A 24,947-nucleotide genomic window follows, 5' to 3' on the forward strand; every position below is an offset into this window, starting at 1 on the left:
GCAGCTGATGAATCAACTGAGAGAACTACAAGAGATAATGTACTTCTATTTTTACATCCTATACTAATGAGGCTCAGACTAAAATTTTCTCCTGTATGATTGGCTAAAACAAGGTAGGAAAAATTCAGAGAGAGGAGGAGGAAGCAAGATGCTAAACATTCGGCAGCGTGCACGTATGTGCTTTGGAGAAAATGTGCAACGCCTTAGCAAAGCAGAGCACTTGGAAAGCATGAAGAGAAGCATTTTATTCATAGAAAATTGTCACGAGAGGATGGGCTTCTCCGGGAGGAGCTGTGGCACAGGGCGGATGGAGGCAGTGGTGTTAGGACTGCGCTGCCAGCTCGGCTGTCTTGGCAGAGCTGCAGAGCGGCGGTGCGGTGCCCCAGGACTGTACCGCGCAGCCCCTGGCCACCCGCGGGGGCTCACTGCTTTCTCTAAGCCATCCTCTCTGCCTTGGCAGCCTTCAAGCACTCCGTCTAAAGTTCATTAATATGTTCAGTTCGAGACACGCGGCTGCGTACAGCCCCGTAGCTGGCCGGCCGCTCGATAGCGCAGCGCGAGCTCAGGGCTGGGTGCTCGGGCTCAGCCAAGGCGGCTGCTTGTGGTTCGACATCTGGATAAAAACGAAGCCCCGAGTATCTAATAGCATGCTCTTGAGCAGTTTCGGTCCCGGACGGTAGAGATTTGGCCTTGCTGCTTTATACGAGGCTGTGCTGGGAGTCAGCCTGGTAGGATGTGGTTTGCAGCTCGATGAAATAGGAATTCGGTCAGGGGGTGCGCAGAGCAGCCCGTGTGAGCTGGCTGGATCAGGGGTGAGAACCGCTCCTAAGCTGCTCCAACACTTCTGAAAGATTCAAATCAAAGGTCTGAGGATCTGTCATTTTCTTTCACGTAAAAGAAGCGGAGTAATCAGCGTAGAGAGCCAGTGAGTGATGCTGTTAATTTGCTGAACTGCAGCAATGTCATTCAGTGGAAAATAAGACATTGGTTTTTATTTGGGGAGGCATGAGTGGGGAAAGTGAAGTATAAATCATTAAAAAAACAAAACAACAACAACAACAAAACCCAGCACCCCGTTAGGTTTCCCAACGGAGGAAGCTCTCCCGGCAGGGTGGCGTGGCGTAACCTTGGGTGGCTGCTGCCGCTGCGGCACCCGCGGTGTGCGTCACGGGGCTTCGATCTGCCAGCGGAACAGCAGTGTGTGTCCCTAAGGGGGGAACGAGGGGGAAAAACGGAGGGGTGAGCCACTCGGATCAATTCAAGGCGTGCTCTGCGGGAAACACAACTCTGCGGGCACGAAGGAGATTTGTGGAGAAGATAAAGAAAAGGGAAAGTGGACAGCACGGCCATGCGACGTGCTCCGACCTGTCACCTGGTGCCGCGAAGTCTGAAGGGGCGCTGATAGGTTGTGTTAGCTTTTGGGGAGAAGCTGCGGCTCAGGAATGGAAATAGAATTAGGAAAGGCAGAAGGGCAAACGGCGTCGAGATAATTCGGGGAACAGGGAACTCCTGCGTAAAGCCTGACAGCCAGCAAAGGTGGCTGGCGTTGGGTCTGCGATCACAGCTAATGGCTGAGGCTTGCGAATCTGTCAGAAATAGACTTTTTATTTGGTTAGTGCTTTGGAGCTGTAAAACTGAAACTCGTAATACTGTGTAAAACATTTGAGGTGATTTGGGAATACAGCATTCCTTATTAAACTCTGCAGGTTTTGGAAACTTCTGACGTTTTCATAGCCGCGTAGGGCTATGACCTCTGTAATGTTCAACAGGATGCTTGAGATACTGAGACCAATTTAACAAGAATAGCTGCCTTCTTGGTGCTCCAGCTCTTCCATTTCTCTTCTGGCTAGTGTTAAGTAAATGATGGTTTAAGTGAACCTTTTAGCTCCTAAAAAAGAGGTGGCTTCAGCCTGAGGGTGTTAGGGCCTCGCTTGTGACATATTTTATTGGGACCGTTTGCTCATGGCTGGAATAACAAAGCAAAACGTCATAATTATATTTTGAAGGTCAGGAATTGTCACTTCTGCACATTTTCGGAGATGCCGATGGCCGTTACAACAAAACGCGCTGGTATTTGGAAGTTTCAGGGCATACTAAAACCCTGTGGGTACAAGGGGAGATGTACCAGTGGTTGCCGGCTGGTATCTGCTGCCAGCCGGGGGGTAGCAGGGCGCTGGGGCTCGGCCTGAAGTGAAGACCCACATCCAAAGCACGTCAGCTGCAAACCTGCAATCCAGCCACATGTTTCCACGCAGCTGGATTTTTGAATGCTGTATTTCTGAAATTGGAAGGACCAATGTGTTTAAGATAAGAAATTGCGCTCATCAGAATTCTGTAGCGCTGTGATTTTTCCTCCTCTGGGAGGCTAGGTTTGTCTTTTATCTTGTTTTCTCTTTGTTACTAAATTAAATTTGCCCAGTTTGCTGCACCAGGCAGAGGATGCTGCTACGGCGGCACCTGCAAGTGGAATATCCTGATTCCTGCAATCTTCTCTGTTTTGTACATTCTGCTGCTAAAGCTCGGAGTGTTTGTAGGATGAGCACCCCTCCTCCGACATATGTATGTCAGGGTCACTTTGGAAAACTGGCCAGAATAAATATTAGTGTATTTCTTTAATGCGTAGCATTTCCTAAGGAGAAAGAAGGCTGTGGCTGCCTTTCTCCTGCCAGAAGCCCAGGTGAGCTTTTGGAGAAGCTGGAGAGCAGTGCATTACAGGAGCCTGCAGCCGTTTGTCTTCCTGGTGAATAACTCAGCGGTTCGGTGCAGAACGGTGAGGATTTTAGGGGGCAGAAAGCACCTCCCGGTTTTTAATATTGCCTTATTGATGAGATAGGTCTGTCAGCTGGCTGACAATTCATTACTGTAATACTTTCTTCCCCCAAAGCCTCCGTCCCTGCAGCTTGACCCTTGCAAAGCCAGAGGGCGGGCAGCCTCCAGCCTCCAGCACTGCCTGCTCAGGACCGGAGCATGTTTAAAGCTAAGAAGCTCGTAAGGCACCTCAATACACCTAAGAAGGGAGAGTGAATTCCAGCTCAGGCCTGGCACGTGGTTGTCTTGAAGCCACAGCTGCTGATTTTCTTTGTTTTAAAGCAGGGATTAATTTTACTTAAAAACAAAAAACCCTCTTCAGTAGTGAACAGCTCATGATCGGTCACTACTGTCGTGGTAGAAGCACGAGCCCTCATCGTCCTTGCAGCCTTTCAGAAGCAACACGCGTGCACACTTGTGTCTGTGTATGCAGGCGTGTAAATAAAACCTTCTTATCCATGCTTAGAAATTAAGGCAAAAGAAGCTGAAAAGTGCAAAGAAACCTCAGCTGCTAATTTTCCAGAGACAACCCTGAAAGAAAGAGAATTTCATGCAGGACACACACACACACACACACAAATGCAATGGGGAAGGAATCTCCCTTCAGGTTTCAGTTCAGGAATTACCCCGATTTATCCGCTGCCCACAGTTTTCTCTGCAGAACATCTCCTGGGCCGCGCTCAGTCTCGGGACAGCGGCAGCGAGATCCTGCTGCTGGGAGCTGCGCGGTCTGCCGGTTTCTTTGCAAAGGTTGTGATCCTGAAGGTATCAAGTGGCAGAATTTAAAGATAACAGAAAGAAATCTCCTTTCTACAAGGCACAAATGAAAAGGAGATGGTTGAGATAACAGTAATTTAAAAACTCCTGTTATTAATACTGCCTCGGGCGCTGCAGAGGAGGGATTTGCACATGTGCAGTGGTTTTCTCCGTGGGCCGTAGGTGCTTTTCTCTTTGTCCAGCTCGGGGAATCCTGTTTTCATTCTCATTTTTCTTCCGTTTTTCTTCAATTTCTTTAGTTTTTCTTATCCTTCTTAGGATTGTCCTGTGCTCCTAAGCCCTGCTGGACTGGATATGCAGTAAGAGTAGAGCAAGGTGGGGCAGGGGAGAGGCGATAGCATCAAGTTTAATTTCTGTAAAAAACAATAATCCGTGCTGCCAGAGAAAAGGAATTCTGTCCGGGCTGAAGCAAGGACTTGAGGACGAGATGCTGTAAAGCACTTAGAAGCTTAAAATGCAAGGTCAGCGAGCAGTTCATATGTCTGGGACATGGTGAGCCATCCACGGACCCCCACGTCACCGCCGGGGCACCCAGAGAGCTTCCATGCAGACGTGTGGCATGGAGTGATGCTTCCAGCCCTGCTCTGAGCTGCCCTTGGAGGCCAGCTGCCACTGCACTGCTGCTGCTTGGGGCTTAGCGCCGGAGATTTGGGTGTTCTCCAGCCCTTTGCTAGCCACTGAGCCCCGTGCAAGGAGGATGGACAGAGTCGTCAGGCCCCAGGAGAGGTAAACACGAGTCAACGTGGTCCTGTAACAGCCTGGGAAAGAAACCCACCTCTGCCTCAGGACTGTAAGATTTTGGGACGGATGCACTATTTTGCAAGTGTTTTCATCGAGGTGAAAGCATTGCTCAAACCTCGGCAGTGCGAGGTGGTGGAGTTAGCTGGTTAGCTCCTCTACAAAGACATTTTCAGTGCAGCCTTGCAAAGCAAGCTCCTAGCTACGTCCGAACAAAATTTCTGCATGCTTGAATCATTTGCATGCAAGCCTAAATCAGCATTTCCCAATAAAGCTCTGGCAATAAGAGCACCACATCTTCTGTGTGCAAGGCGATGCTTAAATTAAAGCTGCTAGAGAAAAGGCTCGTAGGAAGAGCACGGAACAGAGAGGGGAGATAAGGGAAGCGTCTGAGCTGCAGAGCTGTCGGCACGCAGCTGATCTGCGGCTCCGAGCTTGGGTGGCAATCACGTCTTCCCCCTGCCTGCCCGAGACCGGAGGCTTTGTGGGGAGAACAAACTGGCAGGAATCTGGCCAAAATAAAGAGGGATTAAATCCCGGAGGAAGGATCAGGAGGGTGTTTTATCGTGTATATGGGAGGTTTGCAGCATGCAGACGCCTGGAGGTTGATAGACACACTCAATGAATCTACAAAAGGCAGAAGCAGAAGCAATCATGAAGAAGGTGCTGAGAAGGGCTGGTGGGACGTTTCCTGGGGCTGATGGCTGCTTTGGCTGCGCTGCTGCCTTCAGCTGGGTGCTGCTGCTCTCCTCGGGCATGTTCCGTGTCTCCTTGGGCTGGGTGGTGGTGGTGCTATTTAGTGTTTTCAGATTAGACACACGAGCTAAAAAGCCCTCTTCTCCAAAAGGCCGGCAGTGACAGGCTTTTCCCCACTTAAACGTATTCCAGATCTGCGCTAGCCCAAGGACAGAGGGTCCTTGCACCCTCAAGGGGTCTCCGGCTGACAGCCCACGCCAGCTGTGCCCGTGTCAGATCCTTTGGTCCGAATGAGTGGTGAATTGCCACCAAGGGCCCCTCTAGCTTCTGCTTTCCTTTCCACATCTCGTTTCTCTGCTTCGACCTTTGTCCATCTTGCCCTATCCCTTGCTTTGGGCCGGGAGCCGGCCTCCATCCCAGCAGTTAAATCCGGGGTGACTGCTCCGCGGGTGAGACAAAGCTGGCTCCAGAGCTGACCGTGGGGCTTGTATAGAGCAGTTAGTCCATGGGTGCCGGGTTAATCGTCTTGGAGAGGCACAACCATACACCTACGCGAGCCACCAAGCAATGTTGCGGCAGTTCAGGAAGGTTTCTCGATGCGATCCGTACAAAAGACGTGTTAGAAAGTCCGTGGGCACTGCCCAGTGAGAGGGAATTATGTTGGTGCAGGGGTGCACCTGGGTGTTCGCATGGGAGCCCGCAGGATTCGCAGGCACGCTTGTGCACCGCGGTGTGTGTGCATGGTTGTTACGTGTTGGGAGCTGGTTTTTTGCGGTGTGGAATACTGCACATGGCTTTTACTTTATTATGGGTAAGGGAAGATTCAAATCTTTCTTGGGTACCACAGAAATGTCCGGGAATTATCCCAGTATGAACGTACAGTTTCTCAAATTTGGTTGGCCTGACAGCCGCCTTTGTTTCCCTTAAATCTTGCTCTCCCCCTCGTATCCTTCCCCTTAGCAGAAATCTTGCAGAAGTAGGTAACCCAGTTGTACCCCCAGGAATAGAAAACCCTATCCTGATCTTGTTCACACTCAGATAAACCAAGAAGAAAATCTTCTGGAAGCAGGGAAAGCCAGCATATTGGCATTGGTTTCCCAAGTCTCGGTTTCCCGAGGAAATGCAGGAAACAGCTCCTGACCTGCTTCAAAAGCGAGCAGAGAAGGACATGCTGCTTTGGGAACAAGACGTAGGCTGGAGCAGGAGGAGGACTGTTGGGGTGGGATCGATGTGCGTAGGAAACCACCGCTCGGCACACCTCTTACTGCTTCCCTGGGGAGCACGAGGACTTTCTGCAGAAGGAAGTTCAGGGCCTGTTCCTTGTTCAGACAGCTTTGGCAAGAGCCATGCGCGTCCCTCTTGAGCAAAAGAAGGTGGAAAGGAAAAAAAATAACAACAAATAACCGATACCTGGCTATGTCCTCCCCAGCAGAACACTTGTGAGTGCCCTGGGAAGGCGGCTGCGCTCAGCACGGTGCGTGCAGTGGGGCCACTCAGAGCATTTGGGCTCTGCCCGGGTTCCCTCGTATTTCAGAGGCTGGAATAGCCAAAATTACTCTCTTCCAATAAGCACAGGAGGAGGGAATTGGCCTTGGTTTGACATGCTGAGGTGACCTGCTGGTAGGTGCCTGGTCTTGCGTTCCTTAGGAGCTGGCTCAGTGAGCTGCCGACAAATCCCTTTTGCTTTTATTTCAGGTTTTGCTTGCTGGGGGAAGCTGAGATTTTGTCCAGCTTCTGAAATACCTTTATTAGTTCGGTGCTGCAATTTGGGCCCAATTCTACCCAGGGAATGAAACCTGACTGTTTAAAGCGGTTTCAGGTTTGAGTTTTTCCGCTGCGTGCATGAGCAGAGAACACCCCAGAATGCTACCAAACAACCAGACAGCAGATTCGAGGCCAGTGGCTGCCCACGACAGCAGACAGCGGCGTGTGGCTCCCAGGCAGAGCAGTTCCTGCTGCAGCCTTGGATCGTGCGGGCGGGAAGAAGACTGAGCTCTGTCAGGGCGATCAAAGACCGACGATGAGCTAACAGTGTGATACGGCGGTCAAAAAAAGCAAGGTATGATCCAAGGATGTATTAGAAGATGAATTTCCAGTAGAGATTAATGCTGCTGTACCAGACAGCGCTGCAGCCTCCCTTGGAATAGAGTAGCCTGTTTGATTGCCAATATTCAGCAAAATGAGTCCGAACTGGAACAGGGACAAGGACAATCAGGGGAATGGAGAAGCTGTCTGTGAAGGGGAAGCTGAAGCGCCTCGTCTAGCCTGGCACCACGCTGACGGAGCAGGAGCATCGCTGCTCTCTGCAAGTGCTCCCGGGCCAGGAGCCCGCTGGGGAGAAGAGCTGCTTGGGCTAAAAGACATGAGGAGGTGTTGGGCGAGCTCATGAAAATGTAGGCTGCTCGTTAGCCGGTGGTTACTGATTGTTGGACAGGAGTGTGCTTGGGGAGCAGCCTCCTTGGGGTGTCGCAGGGGTACCACCCAGCAGGACAGAAGCCCAGAAGCACAAATCCTTCCAGGATGGAGGCCCACGAGCAGACATCCCTCCAGGATGGAGGCCCACGAGCAGACATCCTTCCAAGCAGCCCACGAGCCCAGATCCTTCCCAGCACAGCCACGGCAGGAGGAGGCAGGAGTGGATGCCCCCATGGGAGGTGGGCTGCTTTGATCTGGCTGTGGTTCTTACTGGTGAGTTGTCAGAAAGGAGTGCCGGGGTCTGGTCATTGCCTTCGCCTCTCGTGTATGCTTTGTGGATGTTTTGTTTCGCTTGGGTTCCTAGCAGTGTCCTGAAACTGGATTTGTCCAAAACCATTAGGAAAATGGGAGTCTGCCTTCAGGCCCGCACACTGAATAGCCAGTCCTGATGTCCAGGTCCTGAGAAGCTTTTCCAGCTTTAGTTTTTGGCTAAACAGATGTCAAAACCTTCACCAAAGCAGCAAATGTGGCTTCAGCACGTACCCCGGGCATGGGCACCTGTTGTTTCACCTGTTGCAGGGCTCTAGTCCACGTTTTACCACCATGGCAAATTACACGGTGTTAAGTAGTGTCGCTGGGTTCCCATGGCAACCCTTTCACTAATTAACGCACGGTGGCAGGGGAAAAAAAATCCGTCCTTAATGATGAATTAATTTGACAAGATTGTTATGGTAAGAAGAGCTCTGAATAGACGCTCCGAAGGTGTATAGCGGGGATGTGAGCACGCTCCTTGCTTCTGAGGAGAATAATTGGGAAAAAGAAGAATATGTCTGTGTTGTTCTGACCTTGCAGCATTCAAACCAAAATCTTTCTAGCAAGTGGGAAAGCGTTTGCGTTCTGAAAGGAAGAAAAAAAGTCCTCAAAAACGGGTGACAGCTGGACGTGAGAGACGTACCTGGGAACAGAACTGTGATGGTTCCTCTTTTTGGTAAGGATTTTAAGTCATAATTTGGTGTATAAAAGATTAAATAAAATTGAAGTGAGTTTAGGAAAATTATGCACATGAAGGAATCAGAAAACGAGTATTTGCCTTACTCTGTGTCAGAAGACCACAAACCCTCCCAGCTCCCTGCCTGTCCTGCTCCTCTCTGCGGTGCCGGTGGCAGTCCCCGGGGCTGTGCGGAGAGGGGCCCCGGTGAGCCCACAGATCGATCCCGTCGGTTTGAAACCTGAAAGAGAACCAAACGCAGCTCCCAGCTCGTCCCCAGCCACCGAAGCAAAAGAAAATCAGGAGCAAAAGAAAATCTTAGCAAAAGAAAATCAGGAGCGAGAAAAACAGCAACTTTCCAACAAGTGTGAGAGATGAGTCACAAATACAGATTCCCATCAGCGGTGGCAATTAAACTCCTTTAGCACTTGGTGCACAAGGCACTGGATTAAGTCACAGAGTCCTGGCTAAATTCGGACTTGGATAATTGTACTCGGCCTTCCTGAGTCCTCCCCTCCTGCAGTTTTAATTAGACAGAGCTGTGGCTCACAAACTTTGCCGTTGCATGGACCGCAACCTAACAGGGGTTTTGGTGGAGACCTGTCATCCTATTAGCGCTCCCGCCTCCCGTCCCGTTGTGACTGCAGCAATTACTTACCCAGAAAAGCAGAGCAGGGGAAAGATGAATGTATTTTAGCTGTTGTTTAATGAGATTCCACTTGGGGAAGCGAGGGCACCACGCTGCTAAGTGGCGCTTTGCAAACTGCCGACGAGCGCCTTGCGAGCCCGGCAGGGCAGCGGGCACGTTGGATTGCACCTCCTGCGTCCTGCGGGGCTGGATGAGTGCTTAAAAGGGGCTGTGGTGGTGGAGAAGGGAGCAGAGGGGAGGAAGATGCCCGCTCTTCTGCGAGCAGGGATGCCGTAGGGTGCTGCAGGCGCCCTGCAGGAGCACAGGCAGGACGAGAGATTGGAATCTATTTTCCTCGGGGATTTCATCCTCTCCTGATCCCTGTCAGTGTCCGGGCACTGCAGGGTTGAGCCTTTCTTGCTGACAAATCTGTGCTACCTGGGAAAAAATAGCCTTCAACATATTTGCACAGCTGACTGTGTGCTCTGCTTGGCACCCATGGATGCTGTTCTGATGGCTTCTCATGGATGCGTGAGCTTCTTGAAAAGGTGCTCCCCGTGCCCGAAGCTTACAGCAGTGTGCTTGTTTTCTCTTTACATGACTGCCCCTGCGAAACAGGCACGTTGCTTCCCTTTCTCCCCGGCTAGCTACTGCTCTCCAAAACCAAGCGTGCCTAAACCTGCCACCAGCCGTGTTCAGTTCCCCCGCATCAGCTGAAGATCCCCTCCAACTCCGAGTGACCCGAAGGGGAAGGGGCTGGGGGCTGCAGAGCAGCGTAAACAACGCCGAGAGTTGCCATTAGCGCGGACGCCTTTGCGGGGGTATTCTGGCAAATTTCTATGTAATCATCTTTAATTAGGGCTGTTTTGGGCACTGAAGCGACCTGCTTCACAACCTTCACAAATCTCCTCTGGCCTTAATTGGCTGCTGACTGGAGTCCTTGCAAGTTGCTTGAGGAGCCGCGTTTCCAAGGAGCAGAAATGATGACGGGAGTGGGATGGGTTTTGCCTTTTTAAGGAGAGAAGGAGAACGTGTCCAAGTACTTAGATTTCAGGACAAGTCCATTCCCAGGGGAGGGGAAAAGGTGAGGCTTATCTGCACTATGTGAACAAATATTACTGCTCTGACAGCGATGCTGCAGCACAGATGGGATCTAGCGCACAAGGGCATTATTCAGGCCATCGTGGGACCCACTGGAAACATCAGGGACGGTTTTGGTGCTTGCCTTACATCACCAAGGAGACTTTCAGAGGTCTGTCCTTGGTCTGCAAGGTTTCTATAAAAGAGCTGGTTAATGTCCCAGCCCCTTGCTGTGGAGGTGACAGCGAAGAGGAGGGCTTCCTGCCATCCCACCCGGCTCCTCGGCCGCCGCTGGGTGTGTGTGTGGCTTTCTGTACCACCCTCCGGCCCTTCCCGGGCTGCTCCAGCACCTTCTGCTACATCCTCCTGTTGGGTAAAGTTGGGTAATGTGGTCTTTGTTCAAAGACTTTCTCACCTTGTAGGCAGGAAATGAACCCTTTGTTGGCATTTCGATTTTAGGTAGTTAAAATGGAGCCTCTCTCCATTTCAGATGTTACACTCCCAGCTTTCCCCATTATACATAAATAATACCTCTCCTGGAACTATTTAAACTGTGTTAGAGCAGTCTCTGAAATGGTAGTGTAGCTGAGCTTTTAACAGGTTTAATCTCTTTTTGGATATTAATCCTTCCAGAACCTCTGATAAAATTTGTTGCTTTTCTCTGAATCCCTCCCACGCTGTCAATATCTGTCTGAAATGAATTGCTTCGTGCACAACAAGCCATGGGAGGAGGGACTCTTACAGCTCCTTACAGCTCCTGCTCTTATTTCTTTGCATTTCAAACTCCTCTCAGATTTCCTGCCACCATTCCTCCCGTGCTTCCTTGCCCTGTGAGCGTCTCTCCCATTGAATACGGGGCTGGGATGAGTTAGCCTCCCATCTGTTAGGTTTATTTCCCAATTCTCAGAGATATTTGCAAGATTTTCCAATTCGGTACCATCAGGGAAGGTTATTGAGTAGTATCACCTCTGCTGCATTGCGATGAAGATGTAAAGGTAATTAAGACTGCAACAAATGCTTGTTGTTGGGTCCTGTTTCTAGTTTCTTGCAGCTGTTTCTTGCTTTGTACTCCATTGCAGGATCCCTAAGTCTGTGTGACAGCAAACTCAGCCTGCGATCCAGGTTATCGAGGACTGTGACTGAACTGGAGGGGAAATTATCTTTTTTTCCATCATGTTGCTGTAGAACTGCCACTCTCTCCTATGAGGCAGCAGCACAGTTCGTTCTGCCTCTTTTATCAAGTGTTAAGTCTGAAAAAACAGGGCTTGGGCTGTCAAAGCATCCAGCACCCCTGTGCGATTTCTGACCTTCTCCAGAGCTGGGTTTGAACCAGCCACGGCCTGCCCCTTCATCTGGCTCTCAACCTGAATTCATCGTCTTGCCTTGGTGCTGCTGCTTCACCCCTCGTGCGTGCTGCCTCCCCTTGCAAATTCCTCTGCTCCTTCGGCTCTTCTGTGTCCTTCTTCCCCTTGGATAAACTTCCCGGCTGCGCAGTTTTGAAAGAAGGCAGCTGCCATCATGAACGATGCTGGCCGTAAAAAAAGGAATGTGAAAATTTGTGTTGGTAGGATAATGTATTATTTCTGTGCCCGAGCTGTAGGAAGGAAAAGCAATGAGATGCGAGGTATGCAGCTGTGGTGGAAACCCGCAAGTTGCATCTTTCACGCTCCTTTCCCTTTGAATGAACCATGAAACAAAAATAAATGAGGTAATGTAAGCTCCTACCCCATTTTCATAAGGTTTTTTAAGTGAGGGTTTACTTAGACTGCTCACTAGAGCCACTTAGTTCTTCTAGGTGGAGTAGGCCAGTAGTCAAAATGCATTGCAAGATGTCTTCAAGAGGGTCCTCGCCAAGTACTTGCCCAAAGAGAACACCCTGGGTGCTTGCAACAAACGCTACCAATTGGTAGCAGTACCTCGGAGCAGGTAGCGTGGACAGGGCTCACCACAGCATTTCTTAAAGCCTTGGCAGTTTCTGGAGGTTGTGACGGAACGGGCTGCAGGGCAGGGAGGTGTGCGTGCTCTTGTCCTCAGCAATTAGCCCAAATAGCTCTAGCGAAAGTTTTTATTTCGGAGGTTTGGGCATATTTCACTATCAATTAATGTTACCTCACAGCAGGGCCACGAGGATGCTCAGAGGGCTGGAGCACCTCTCCGGTGAGGACAGGCTGAGAGAGCTGGGCTGGCTCAGCCCAGAGAGGAGAAGGCTACGGGAAGAGCTTCCCGTACCTAAAGGGCTTCACCCACAGGACACTTCTGCCTGGGTGTCTGCGATCCTCCTGTTCTCCAGAATACCTCTCTCAACCCCAAAGCCAGAGCACGACTTGCATTTGGCGTGCTCCTTCAAGCACCAGCCATGGCCACACGTGCTCGGCAAGCGGGCAGGGGATGGCCAGGCTGCTGTGGATGTCTGTATCAGGGAATCATTAGGGTTGGAAAAGACCTCCAACACCACCTGGCCCAACCGTCCCCCTACCACTGTTGGATTTCCAAGGGTTATCCCAAGCACATAGGGGCCAGGGTGTCCAGCCCGAGCAGGAGCTCTGCGCAGGGAGCCAGGCAGGACCGGCCCGAGGCAGTCCTGTTGTTTCCATACAGCACAACCACGGCTCGCTCGGGTCCCCCCTAGCTCAAGGCAGTGGCACAGGGAAAGGGAAAGATCTTGTGTGCCAGCAAAGCCCCTCAGCTGAGCGTAGCTTCCCGCGAGCCGTACCTCTTCCTGCTCTTCTGGGCTGAATCACGCCCCAGTATGAGCTGGATGTTTTCCACCCAGAGGCTGGGATGGATTTTATATGTGCTCCGTTTGCCTTTCCCCTCTGATCTGAGAGTTGAGTGCTTTTTTTTTTTAAGCGTAGGTGTTTTGAAAGTAACATTTTGGTTCACCTTTAGAGTTGCTATTTGACTTCTTTGTCGTAACACGTCCTGATTAATGATTAATTGCAAAGGACATGTTCTGACTCCAGCCTGTGTCCTGGGGTGCTTGTCGCAGCAATGATGCACTGGGTGATTACTCACTCCCCTTAACCTGACAGCTGTATTTCTTTCTTTGACTGGTTAACGACCTTGACCAGGTACATGGGCGTTTTGTCAATGTGCATGGTTGTGAGGTGTTGGGGATGTGCAAATTCCTCTTTCGCTTGCATGACCTTCATTTTAACCAAGTAAGAGAAAGGAACTGCTCCGCAAACAGATGGAGCGTTATTTCTAGAGGTAGGTGAATAATGCAAAGAATTATTCATTCAAAACCCCTTCAGACAACTCAGATGTTTGCCTTAAGACAGCGTTGCAAATCCTAGTGCAAATATCTGCTCACATGAACATTCAATCTGGCCACCTTGGAAATGGTGCGTGACTGTGACAGCCATCCAGTCCAGGGACAGGACGGTGCCAGGTGACCTAATTGATCCATTAAGGAAATTCAGAATTGTCACCACTTCAAGTAGCAGTACTTAGCCGAGTTAGACGGAAAAAGGTTGTCAGATCACAGTGGGTCAAAAATAATGACGTGAAAACCAGTCTGTTCGTGGATAATTCACCGAGGAGGCAGTGCTGCTACAATCAGTGAGCGCTCGCTGCAAGTACTTTGCTTGTCTCTTGTTGTTCCTTAATGAATCAAATCTATTAGCCAGGGAAAAACATCGTGTTTCCTCGAAAAACAAATAATGGTATTTGCATGCTCCTTTCCCATGCGCTTGGACCCGTTTTGATACGAGCACACTAATTATGCTGCGGGGATGATTTTGAGATGGCAGGAACGAAACCCAGCTCGCAGCTATGGCTGTACAGATGTGAAGCGCTGCAGTAGGTACGTGGGGAGGGATGCCCTTCATTCCATTGCACGTTTCCGTAGTGTCTGTATCCCTTTACTTCACACACAGCTTCAGAAAACCTGCCTGTGCTCCTGGGTGCGGCGGCAAGGCGTTTTGTGCCTCCGAACCACAGGGGGAGTTTGCCGCGGAGCGGTCCGAAGGCTCACGTCCTGCTTTGCACACAGGTGGTTTCTGGCTCACAAATCCCCAGTCTTCATGACATGCTTTCTGATGCACAGGGAACCGTATGAGTCATATCGCTCCAGCTATGGTCTTTCTGGATGGAAATTATACTTTTAAATATACGCTGTGATTACATACAGCGGTGATGGGCTCATTTGAAGGAGCTGGAATGTAAGCCATTAAGTTGAGTGGCTGCCATTATGTACTGCGTTTGCCAACAGATAATAGACAATGATATTTCATCTGTGACAACTTTGCCCTCTAGACTTGGAATAGAATTATCTTGGTACGTAACCGTTTTCCTCAGCGCCGTCCAGGTGATAATTTTGTTACGCTAGACAGCAAATGTGGCCTTTTAGGAGGGGGAGAGGTGGGATGGGGGTGGCTGGGACTCACACGTGTCCCATGCAGCGTGACGTGCGTGGAGGGAAGGGGACCGCTCGCACGGCAGCGGGGAGGCGGCGTTGTGCACAGGCTGAAATAAGAAGTGGCAGGGCAGGGGCTTGCCTTGGGGTGCAGAGGGGGGTGCAGGGCGAGGAGGTGGGCAGCACGCGCCGTGCTCGCGGCTGCTCTCACCATGCCAGCGCCCTGACAGAGCCATCCCCTCCCTGGGCAGCCCCGGAGATGGGCTGGTAGCTCGTGGTTCAGAGCGAGTGGTGATGCCATGAAGAAAGACCTGTTCTTTGGGGGCTTTCCAGCCTGTTCTAAGGAGAGGCGTCCGCAGGCTGAGAAGTGTGGATCCAGGCTGCCGTCCAGTTCAGGGCTGTGGCAAGTTTCTGCTTTGAATTGCTCCCGTCAGAGAGAACGCTTTGGCCGTGGCGATTCTCCATAAAAGCTGAGAAGCCATCAGACAGTCACTTCCATTCATTACTAACCTGAGCTGAATCGAGAGAAGCAGCTTAGAGGGGAAGCCGCATATCCCATGACTGATCTGGCCAATCCACGTAATAGGCGTATGGGGCTCGATGGCAATCTGCAAGAGAGTTGCGCGGGTTTAATGAGCATCATTTTATTACCTGACTGACGAGATAGCCTTTTACATCCAGGATTGACCATTGAGCTTTTAGAAAGAAAAACCATGGTAATGCAGAGTGAATCAGGTAGGAACAGGAATATCAGGCCAGGTACTTGCTATTGAGCTGTGGAAACCAAGGGAGTAAAAGCACGTGCTGTGACATTTGGCCAGCTGTGCCCCCCTGCTTCCTTCCGTGGCCCCATGTGCTCGTTCCCCAAAAGCAGCACCCATGGTAGGGGTTGCACGGGGCTGAGCTGAATGCTGTCGGATCCAGGCTTGGCCAAACAGCGTGTCCGGCAGGCGATGCACGGGCTGCAAAGGTGAGGCACCGAGCTGAGCCCGTGCACCACGTGCTGCTCGCTCAGGGCTCGCGGGGCTGCGGGAGACCCCGGGGTTGGGCTCAGCAGCTCAAGGAGAGACGTGGCTTTGCATCGCTTGCTTGCCGTCCCACCTGCTCGCCCTCTCGGGAGCTGCCACGGATGAAAGGTGAGATGTCAATGCGAAGCACAGTTGCTATAACGACTCGAGCCGCGTCGTGCTGCAGCATTGCGTTATCGATTGCCCACGTGGGGTGGTTGCCAGCAGCGGCTGCTCGCCCCGGTGTTTCCCCCAAGCTCGGCTTGAGCTCTGGCTGCTTTTGATTCAGGTGCTGTAATACAGACAGGCAGGATGAAGGCTTGTCATTTTTGCTGAAATCTTGAAGATTGTCATTTAGGGGCTCAAGTCTTTGGCCGTTTCTTGCTCTGTTTTTCTCCTCTTGCTGCCCAGGACAGAAGCAATGGGATTTTCAGTGGGTGGCTCTTGCAAAAGAGCAGCTGGATGGACTTGGCTTTCTGCTGGCCACTGCCCCTGCAAAGCCACCTGAAGCCGGGGGTGGTTTCAGGGGATCACGTGTTGTTTCTTGCCTTGTGCTTTCAGTTAATTAAAATCTTGCATAAGCCAGGGTCTGCAAAACAATTTGCAGATGGCGTTCCCCTCTTTGTGCTGATCTGCAGATGAGCCACTCCTTGGCTTTATCAGACATGAGCTGCAGTGGCTTACACTAAGGAATCAAGAGATCAGAACAGCACATATGGAGCCTGAGCAGCGACTGTAATCAGTGTAATACACTCCTCGGGACTTTAATCTGTCCTGGGCACCGATTTGCACTAATAACAGCCACAACTTCTTAAGTTCCAAGTTCTTATCGCATTAGTAAACATCTCTCCCTTCCTCCCTTCCTCTTTTCCTGCTTTCCCGTGCCATCATTTTGGCCTCACTTTGCAATACCGATACATGAGAGCTGTGCATTATTAAGTCTGTTACTGAAGATGTGTTTCATGCAGTGTGGTGTAACATGACATAATCCATATGTCACCTGGCATATGGATAATGTGGCATAATTTAAAACACGCTGCAGTGATTGGTACCACAAAGGGGCTCTTGCTGCCTGCTCCTTGCGCTTGGCCATCCAAGAGTGATGTTTCTGTTCTGTATTAACAGACTTGCGTCCGAGTTAATTTCCTTTCGTGATCTTTAGACCCTGGCCAACCGTGTCAGCTTTCCTAGAACAAAAGTATCTGCTTGTGCTTTCATCAGTTCTGGTCCTGTCACTTGCTTCATTTTACTGGGAATGTTTGATTCCAGATAAGTGAAATTGCTGCGCTTTGTGCTCCTGCTGTTTGTGCTCGTGCGCAGCCGTGTGTTTGTGTGCCGTTGCCCTCTGCCAGGTAGATCTGGGACGCCTTAGCTGTTGGTCCCCAGCTTTGTGCTGCTGGTGGCCGATGGCAGTTCTCCTGCAGCCCTGGGGGTGCAGACCCTGTGTCTGGGATGAGCAGGTCCGTGCGCCGTTGCCGTTGTGAGTGGCTATGTGCAATGATGAAATCCACTGGGAGTAATTTGTGTAATTTGCTCCTTAATTTCACTTTGGAAACTCCCATGCCCCGGAGTAACAGGTGATGTACATTTTAAAATAATCTCTAACTCTTCGAGCACTTTTACCTTCCTTGGAGCGATTACAATTTTATCTTCCCTCCCTGCAACAACTCCTCAGTCGCTCAGATAACTCAGTTTGCCTACTACAGCCAGCCTGCTCCGTGGGAGAGAAGTCTTCCTGCTCTCCTTTTCAGCGAGGACTGGCCTTGGGGGCAGAATGAATCTAGGGCTGGCATTCCTGGCACTTCCAGTCAAGGCTTGGTTATCCGTGCACGGGTCTTGAGGTTGTGGATCAGCTACGCCACGCGCACAGGGATGCTCAGGATGATCTCTGTGCAGCTGAGCTCTCCGTGCTGTGCGTCCTTCTTGGATCAGGTCCACAGCACCAGTGCCCTCCCCGCCTGTTGCCCTTCTCTGTACGTTCCCAGAGCCTAATTTCTGTATGTTTTGTAATATCCGTGGTTTTGCTTATCTGCATTGCTTTGCAGCCTGGGTAATCGAGAGAAAATTGTATCAGTCTTTTCCCCGGTCCTGCAGCAGTCTCTGCACAATGCTTCGATGTTATCTGGCACCGGGTTTGCTGCTGCAGCGAGCAGCAGGGCTGGGCTGGTGCTTTATTAACACTGCAAACATGGCCTGAGAGCAGGTCCTGCCTGCCTCCTTCACCCATGCTGCATCTTGCAGCCGAGGAAGCTTAAACTGGGCAGAAATCAAAGCGCAGCTCTGGCCCTCTGATCACAGGCAGGATTTTCGGTAGGACTGTAGGTCTTGGAGAAAGTTTCTGCTTTCATTTAGGAACGTGAGGAGTCCCTCCTTTGGTCAGAAAACGGGGATTTGCACAGGTTTAGATCTTGATGAGCATGTAGGCATTTGTTCTCCATGTGCTGCAGCGAGGGAATTCTGCTGACAGCCCGTGCTGGCGCAGGTTCAGCGGGGCGCTGGGAGCTGCTCTGGCTCGTTGGAGGGGAGGCGCTGTGTTCCTGGGAGCGGTTTTAACTCCGAGTTCCAGAACCAATCTCATAATTTATGTGATTTAAAAGATTATGGTTGGTGGTTATTTGTAATTACTGTACATGAAAGATATGTCATCAGGCAAGGGAAGCTTAATGTGCCCGGTACGCAAAGAGGATTGGAAAGCAATTACGGCAACACGCGCACCATCAAAGCGGAGGCTCGCCGCTGCTCCGGAGCCAATTAACAACCACACGGGCAGTGCTTTGCTGGGGTAACTCTGCCTTGTTTCTAGTCCTTTCCTTCACTCCTGCCTTGGTTTTATGGGCACCCTCAGCTCTCCAGATGCAGAGTGCAGCTCTGTGTTGCAGCCATTGTAATTCATGGGAACGAGACGCTTAATAGCCATAATAAGCGCTGAATAAGAATGCCATACCCGGCAGTCTGCTACTGTGCCCTCTGTAAGGCCAGGTGATTTCACTTCTGCCATGCTCTCTCTCTTCAAGAAAATCAAAATCAGTCGAAAACGTAATAACGCAGGCTTAACGAACCTTTAGGTTCCTCCATCTTCAGATGCGTGAGGCTTCCAACCCCGGGTGACCAATGCGGGGAATATCAGAGGCTCTCTCGCTCCAGTCAGCCTTTTTCAGCTGCAACCCAGCCATTAGGCAAATTCATCAAAGGGCTTGAAAGAGAAAGGGAAATTCTTAACCTTCATGTGATTGCACCTCTTCAGAGAATAAGCGAATCAAGTGGAAATGCCCTCCCATTTGTTTTGTGAATGAGCCGTGCGGCTAATCCACTACGATCTAGCATTATTCAGCTTGTATAATTTCTGACAGGAGCTTTAAAAATAAACACACGATCAAAGGGACCGCTGGGAGATGAGACAGGAGCAGAAGTACGACACGGCGGCTTGGGGCGACGTTTGCTTGTGCTCTTCCTTTCTGTCTGCTCCGTGACCCTCCAAACGTGCCGTAGGGGTGGGAAGCAGGGAGGTGTGGGGCTCAGACACCCGCTGCAGCTTCTGCACGGTTCAGGTGAGGGCTGAAAAAAGCTCTTCGTGGCCGTGCGGTGGGGGTTGTTCTAACAGGGGATCTCCCAGGCGGATCCCTGGGACACCTTTCAGATGATGGCCCTACTAATTGCCCCGTGAGGAGCAGCCCTATCAACCTGCGCTGCAAGCACCACCGCACGGGGGGGAGCGATGCAATTAAAGCACGGGAGGGTAAAGCAGCATGAGGTGCCTTTCTTCTGGGAACACGTGGAGGAAAGCAGGATTCTCACTTGGCTGGGAGTTTCCAAGTCGTTTGTGTTTCCTATTCTGCTGGGGTTACTTTGAGTATTGATTTCTTTACCCTGAATGCCAGCTCTCTGTATGTTTTTGTTTGAAGGTGTTTTGGCTGCTGCCGCTGTGGAAGGGCCCGTTGAATACAGTGGAAAATGCTGTTGTTATTTTACGGTGCTTTTATGCTGTCTGAATAAAGGACATGTCTGTACAGGAACAATTTAAACAAATGGCATAGTCTCACCGCATTTCTCCGTCTCCCCTTCACAGCCGGCTGTCCTGATCCTGGAGAGGAGCACGTTGCTTCTGTGGTGCTAATTTGAAAGGGCACCACCCAGAGATTTTTATTTATTTATTTACTTTTACTATTATAGCTCTATTAATGCATTAGCAAATGATCTAATAGAGAAATATGGATGGTCTCAGGGCAGGTATATACTACCCAGAGCCCACAGTCTTGGATACTTCGTGTGTACTTTGAATTTTTTAAGGAGATGCTGATCTATGATAGGCTTCTTTGTCATTGCTGTTTTTTTTTTGGGGGGGGGTTGCTGTTCATTAAGTGAATTTTGGACTTGTGGGAACCTTTGTGCTTGAAAGGCAATGCAGGCTCCAGTGGGCTAAAGACCATTACTTATCCCTGAAGGAGGTCTGAATAGTGGTTCGTGTGGCCCAGCCTCGAACTGAATCACCCCCTGCTTTCTGCTAGTTCATGCCCATTTCAGTCTCCAGGGACCAGTAAATCCCCAATTTCTTTTTCACGTTGGCCCGCAAGAAACCAGTGAGTGTTGATTACTTGGGAACACTTAGCAAAATTCTGCAGGACTGGATGATTTCTCTAAAACCTGTTTCCTACTAGGCTGTCTCGCTGCAGGCAGTTGCTGAGAAGGAGCAGATGTTGGCTTTCAACTGTGTGCTGTGGCTTTCAAAGGAGCAAAGTCAGGGAAAAGGCACCAGAGGGGCGCGAGGCAGAGGTTCACCTGTGCCTCAAGGTCCCCTTCCAAGCCTCCCCAGCTTGCAGAGCTGGAGCAAAGTCCTTTTGCAGTGACACAGCCAGCTCTGAGCAGGTAGACAGAAACCCCGCGGTGGCCTGGAAGAAGTCATACACCTTTGTTTAGAGGTCACTTTCTGAAAGGTGCTTTAGAAAAACACCCAGGGCTGGACTCCTTGGACAGAGTGCAAGATGGGTGGCAGGGTGAGAGGGATCTGCTCCTCCAGGAGGGTCTTCTGTGGCATCCCCCTTCCCCTCTCCATGACAAGGGTTTGCTCCCAGATTTGCTCTTGTATGGGGTTAAGCTGTGATTCCACCATGTAATGCAGCAGGATGTTGTCCTGTTATTCTCTCTGCTTTTATTTTCCTGCTTATTTTGGCGGCGAGAGTTGTTTTGTCTTAACAACAGTGCCACAAAGCCATGGCCAGAAAAAAAAATATTGCTAATTCCGGAGCTGAACCACCACATTTGTGCTCCTCTTTTATTTGCCTTGGAAGCTCTCTCCATGGCTTTAGCGATGCTCCCTTCCCTTTGGTTGTGACTTTGGACTTGCAGAGTCCTCTGAAGCTTTATTTTAATTTTTATTTTTTACCGTTTGTTGTTGTTGTCAATTTTTTTTGGCAGCATCTCTAATGTAATTCAGTATTTCCAGTGGCCGCATTCCATCCTAGAGATAAAACCAGCCTGGAAGGGAAAGCCAAATCCACGTGGACATTAAGTGGGAGTGATTTAATTCCTTTGTTTGCTGTTGTGAATGCCGTCACCTGTTGTACATGAGTGTTAGGAGCGCCTTAAATAATCTTCTGCAGGGCGAGGGTTTGTGGCTGAGTTACTGGAGGTCTGCAGAGCACTTCGGAAACCTGTAGTGAAAATCTCTGGACAGGCTGAAGCGTACGGTCCTGGTGATGCAGCGATAATAGCCCGTGTTCTCGGGGTATCTTCCAGAAATGTGCCAGCTGTGCATATTATTACGGCGTTCTCTTTTTTCCCTTCTTCCTTTCCCTCATGACCATCCCTTCAGTTGATCTTCGGTCGCCTGCCTGCTGAGGGTTTTTTCTTCGCCACAAACAGCAAGGGAAACTGCTGTGGCTGGGAGAGTGGCACTTAAAGACTGAAGTCTTTGGCTATTCCAACGGTGACCATCATTATTTAATCCGGTTTTAGCTCACCACTTTTGAGCCATGGCCAAATTGTAGACGGGCTGAATGTTAAGGTGTTGGAAACGTAAACTTGTGCATTACCCAACGAAACAGAGAGAAGCAGTCATTTCTGGGGCATGATTCACCTCACTCAAAGGTAGACAACTGCAATAGCTGAGATGAATCACACTCTAGATGTGTTTCTTTCTCTTCGCTGATTATCACGGAGTCCAGATTGCCATCTCCGATGCTGTGTGGTAGACATCTGAAAGTATGGGAGCTAAGTCCCATGCAGCGTCTTTGGCTGGGTATGCCTGGCCACAGCGTTAGGACCTAGATTTGGAACCAAGAGATACGGATTTTCTGGAATGAAGAGTTCCTACGTTGAATTTTCTCAGAAAATACATAGTATTTAGTCCTGACCTTTCTCTTGCTGCTGCAGATGTCAGGTTCTGTCACTGTAACCCTGCCCTGAAGTAGCCAGACGGCTCCACGGATGCAGCCAGATGCCTTGCGGAATAAAAACCAGACCTTTTAATTTTAGGCTCTGACGTTCTCTCAATGGACCCAGCACGTGTGATGGCCGGAATTCAAATTCTGCCTTCCCAGATCTGTCCTTTTATTGCAGGCTGAACTGCTTTTGTGTTTTGGAAGGGTGAGGCTTGCTCGCCAGCTCCCTGGCAAGCGCATCCCTGTGCTGGGCTGAGGACACAGACCGGGGCTGGAGGGGAGCAGCTGAAGGCGCCTTTCTTCTCCAGTGACACCAGGACGAGAAAACAAAGAGCTTTCAGCCTTTTTCTCTTTGTGTCAAGAAACTCCTTGCAAAGCCACTTCAGCTCCTGACGTCCCCTTCAGATCTGTGCTGACCACAGGCTCCGGCCAAGCCTGCTCCCCTGCCGCTGGCCACTGCACTCCTCTGAGCCTGGAATTTGTGCCTCAGGCTTGGCAACGCGCTTTGTAAAGTAGGCTAGGAGGCTCTTGAATCCCTCTGAAGTTTGGTTTCAGTGACGTTTTGGTGGCAGCTCGTGCCCAGATCTGCCTGTGTGTGAAGTGGCAGCAAAGTCTGTGTGAAATGAAGCAGAAAAAGCAGAAACGCGGCTTCTGCGTAATAGCTCTGTTCCAGGTTCATCCTCAGTGAAAAATGGACTAAAATACCCAGTGGCATTAACAAAGGGAATGAGTGTCAGGCCAGCCTCATTTACTTTTTGATAAGACAACTGATTTTCTAGATAAAGAGAATGCACTGTATCTTATCTAGTCAGATGAGCTGAATGCAGGATCACGGTGAGCTCCTGGTGGGAGGCAGCCATGGGGAGGTGTGGAGTCTTGCAGGAAGATTTCTGTGACACGGTAAGGGAAATACTTGATGATGTTGCACAGATCTCTGGTAAGGCCTCTTTGGGAATAGCATTTACAGGTCTGGTCTTCTATATTCAAGAGAGATGTAGTCTAGATGCCTCGAAGGGCTGGTGAAACGCCGGGGGAAGGAAGCCCCCCGGGAAGCCGAGGCTGAAGGAGCAGAGCTGGCTTAGCCCAGGAAACCAAAGGCCTCTTGGGGGTTAGCGGCTGTGTAAATGTGGCGAAAGGGAAATGCTGGTGAAGGAGAAGAGCTCAGTCCTGGTGCAGGAAGAGGTGATTGTTAACAGGCCTTGAATATATCGAGAGGGGATTTTTTGTGAGGGCTGTCATTCCTCCCAGATCTCTCTTGGGTTTCTTTGCCTTTATCTGGTTCATCCCTATGGAGGTGACTGGAAACCTTGGTGCAGAGCAATGCAAGGCTCTAAGGAAGCGCCGAAACAAATCGCTGCCTGGGTTGCACGTTGGGTTGTTGCTCTGCAAACAGAAATCAGTCTTGGTAACTTACTGCTTCAGATGCAGCTGCGCTTCTGCTACCTGAGGGCCCAGGGCTGGGGCGAACTGAGGGTCCTACGGTGTCTGACTTCAGCTACCACTGTGTCAAACACGAGATGAATCTCCACAAATACATCAGATGCCTTCTGCGATAGATTCAACACATCCTGTCCATTGCTTGACTCTAACGTGAGAGCTTGTTCTTAACCGGTGCTTTTGTTTTCTGTCTCGTATTCCGGTGATCTTGCAAGGCTTGCATGTAGCAAGTCCTTTACGATACATGGAGGAGCCATGTTTTGTTTGCAGCTCAGTTGGAATTTGAAAGGATAATTTGTCAAAATGGAGGTAGGAAGAATGTTGTTTTACCTTGCTGCTGAGACGAGAGAAATCTGCTGACTAGATAAATCTTGGCTTTTGAGGATGAAAGGCACCAAGTGTCAAGTTTGTCTCTCTTAGATACTGCTTTTTTATGTAAGCTGACTCTAATAATTGAAGAGCTGAAACTGCAATTGTCACAAACCTAAGAAGCTTGATTCCTTAAAGGAAACATCAGTTCAAGGAAAACCGTAAACCAGGTCCTTTAATCTGTTGACTGAATTGCCCGTAGGGACTTCAATGCTCTTACACGTTTGTGCTGAGAGCCCTGCAGCAGTGCCAAAAGGTTTACTGCAAGTTCTTACTGTGCAGGTAGTTGTTAACAGGCATTTTTATAAGCTAAACTTACAAAAGTGCCGTTAAGAGCTTTCTAACCATTCCCAGTGCCTCTACGCTTACATAACCGCTGTGATGGGTTATTGTTTTTATGCTTTGTGTTGCTTGCCTACGTTGAAAGGATACCCGTGGCTGTTAAAGTCTTGCCTTGTGGAAGGGCTGTGATGGTTGCAGAGCCGAGCTCGCTCTTTGTGAGTTGAAATCCTGCTTTGGAGGCGAGCCCAAGCGCACGTCGGGTGCATCTCAGGCGGCAGAATTAATGAGCGTGGTTCAGGATGGCTCTGACAAGCCAATAAGCGTGTGGGTGAAGTCTGGATTTGCTCGGGCAGTCTGACCGTTCGGTGCAGAATTCCTGCAGTGGATGAAACGTAAACACAATTTATTATTCTGTTAAAAAAGAAACGACGATCATTCTGAGGAGCAGCGGGTGTCCCAGGCATGGACGGATGATTTATCTGCTGGATGCACAAGCACCAGTGTTCAGATGTGTCCTTCCTGCAAGCATGAAGTGGGAGTTTCTGTAAAACTGGGTGGCTCGTAATGAACACGGGAGCTGGTTAGGTCATCGCCGTGCCGCTGGCCAGCTCTGGAGTGACCGTGTTGGGTAGGTGTGGACACCAGACGGAGGACACCGCTCTGCTGGGCTGCCTTTGGCCTGCCGCAGGCCAGCAGGGTGCCGCCGTGCCCCCTGCTCTGCCGGCAGCTTGAAGATGTCAAAAACAAGGGGGGTCAGTGCATCACCAGCACTAGGCGAGTACTAAACTTCCCTTTAAAAAAAAAAATAAAAGGCATTCTACATACATTTGAAAGCTTTGCCTGATTTTGCATGAAAAGCCTCCAGGGCCTCAAGCTGTGACTGTACCGTTTCCCCAAGCCGACCTGCACTGCAGCTAAAATGCCTTTGCAGGACACCACTGATCTGGTTTGGGGCTGACTTGTCCCTGAAAGCCACCCACCGTGATAA

General features: G+C 50.3%; 1 protein-coding gene across 13 annotated transcripts in view; it reads left to right on the forward strand.

Annotated features, from left to right (window-relative positions):
* ARHGEF9 (Cdc42 guanine nucleotide exchange factor 9) overlaps window positions 1-24,947 on the forward strand; it is a 178,949-nt gene that overhangs the window by 86,768 nt on the left and 67,234 nt on the right. The window lies entirely within an intron of this gene.

Source organism: Oxyura jamaicensis, chromosome 4 (assembly GCF_011077185.1).
Source record: "Oxyura jamaicensis isolate SHBP4307 breed ruddy duck chromosome 4, BPBGC_Ojam_1.0, whole genome shotgun sequence".
Lineage (NCBI taxonomy): Eukaryota > Metazoa > Chordata > Aves > Anseriformes > Anatidae > Oxyura > Oxyura jamaicensis.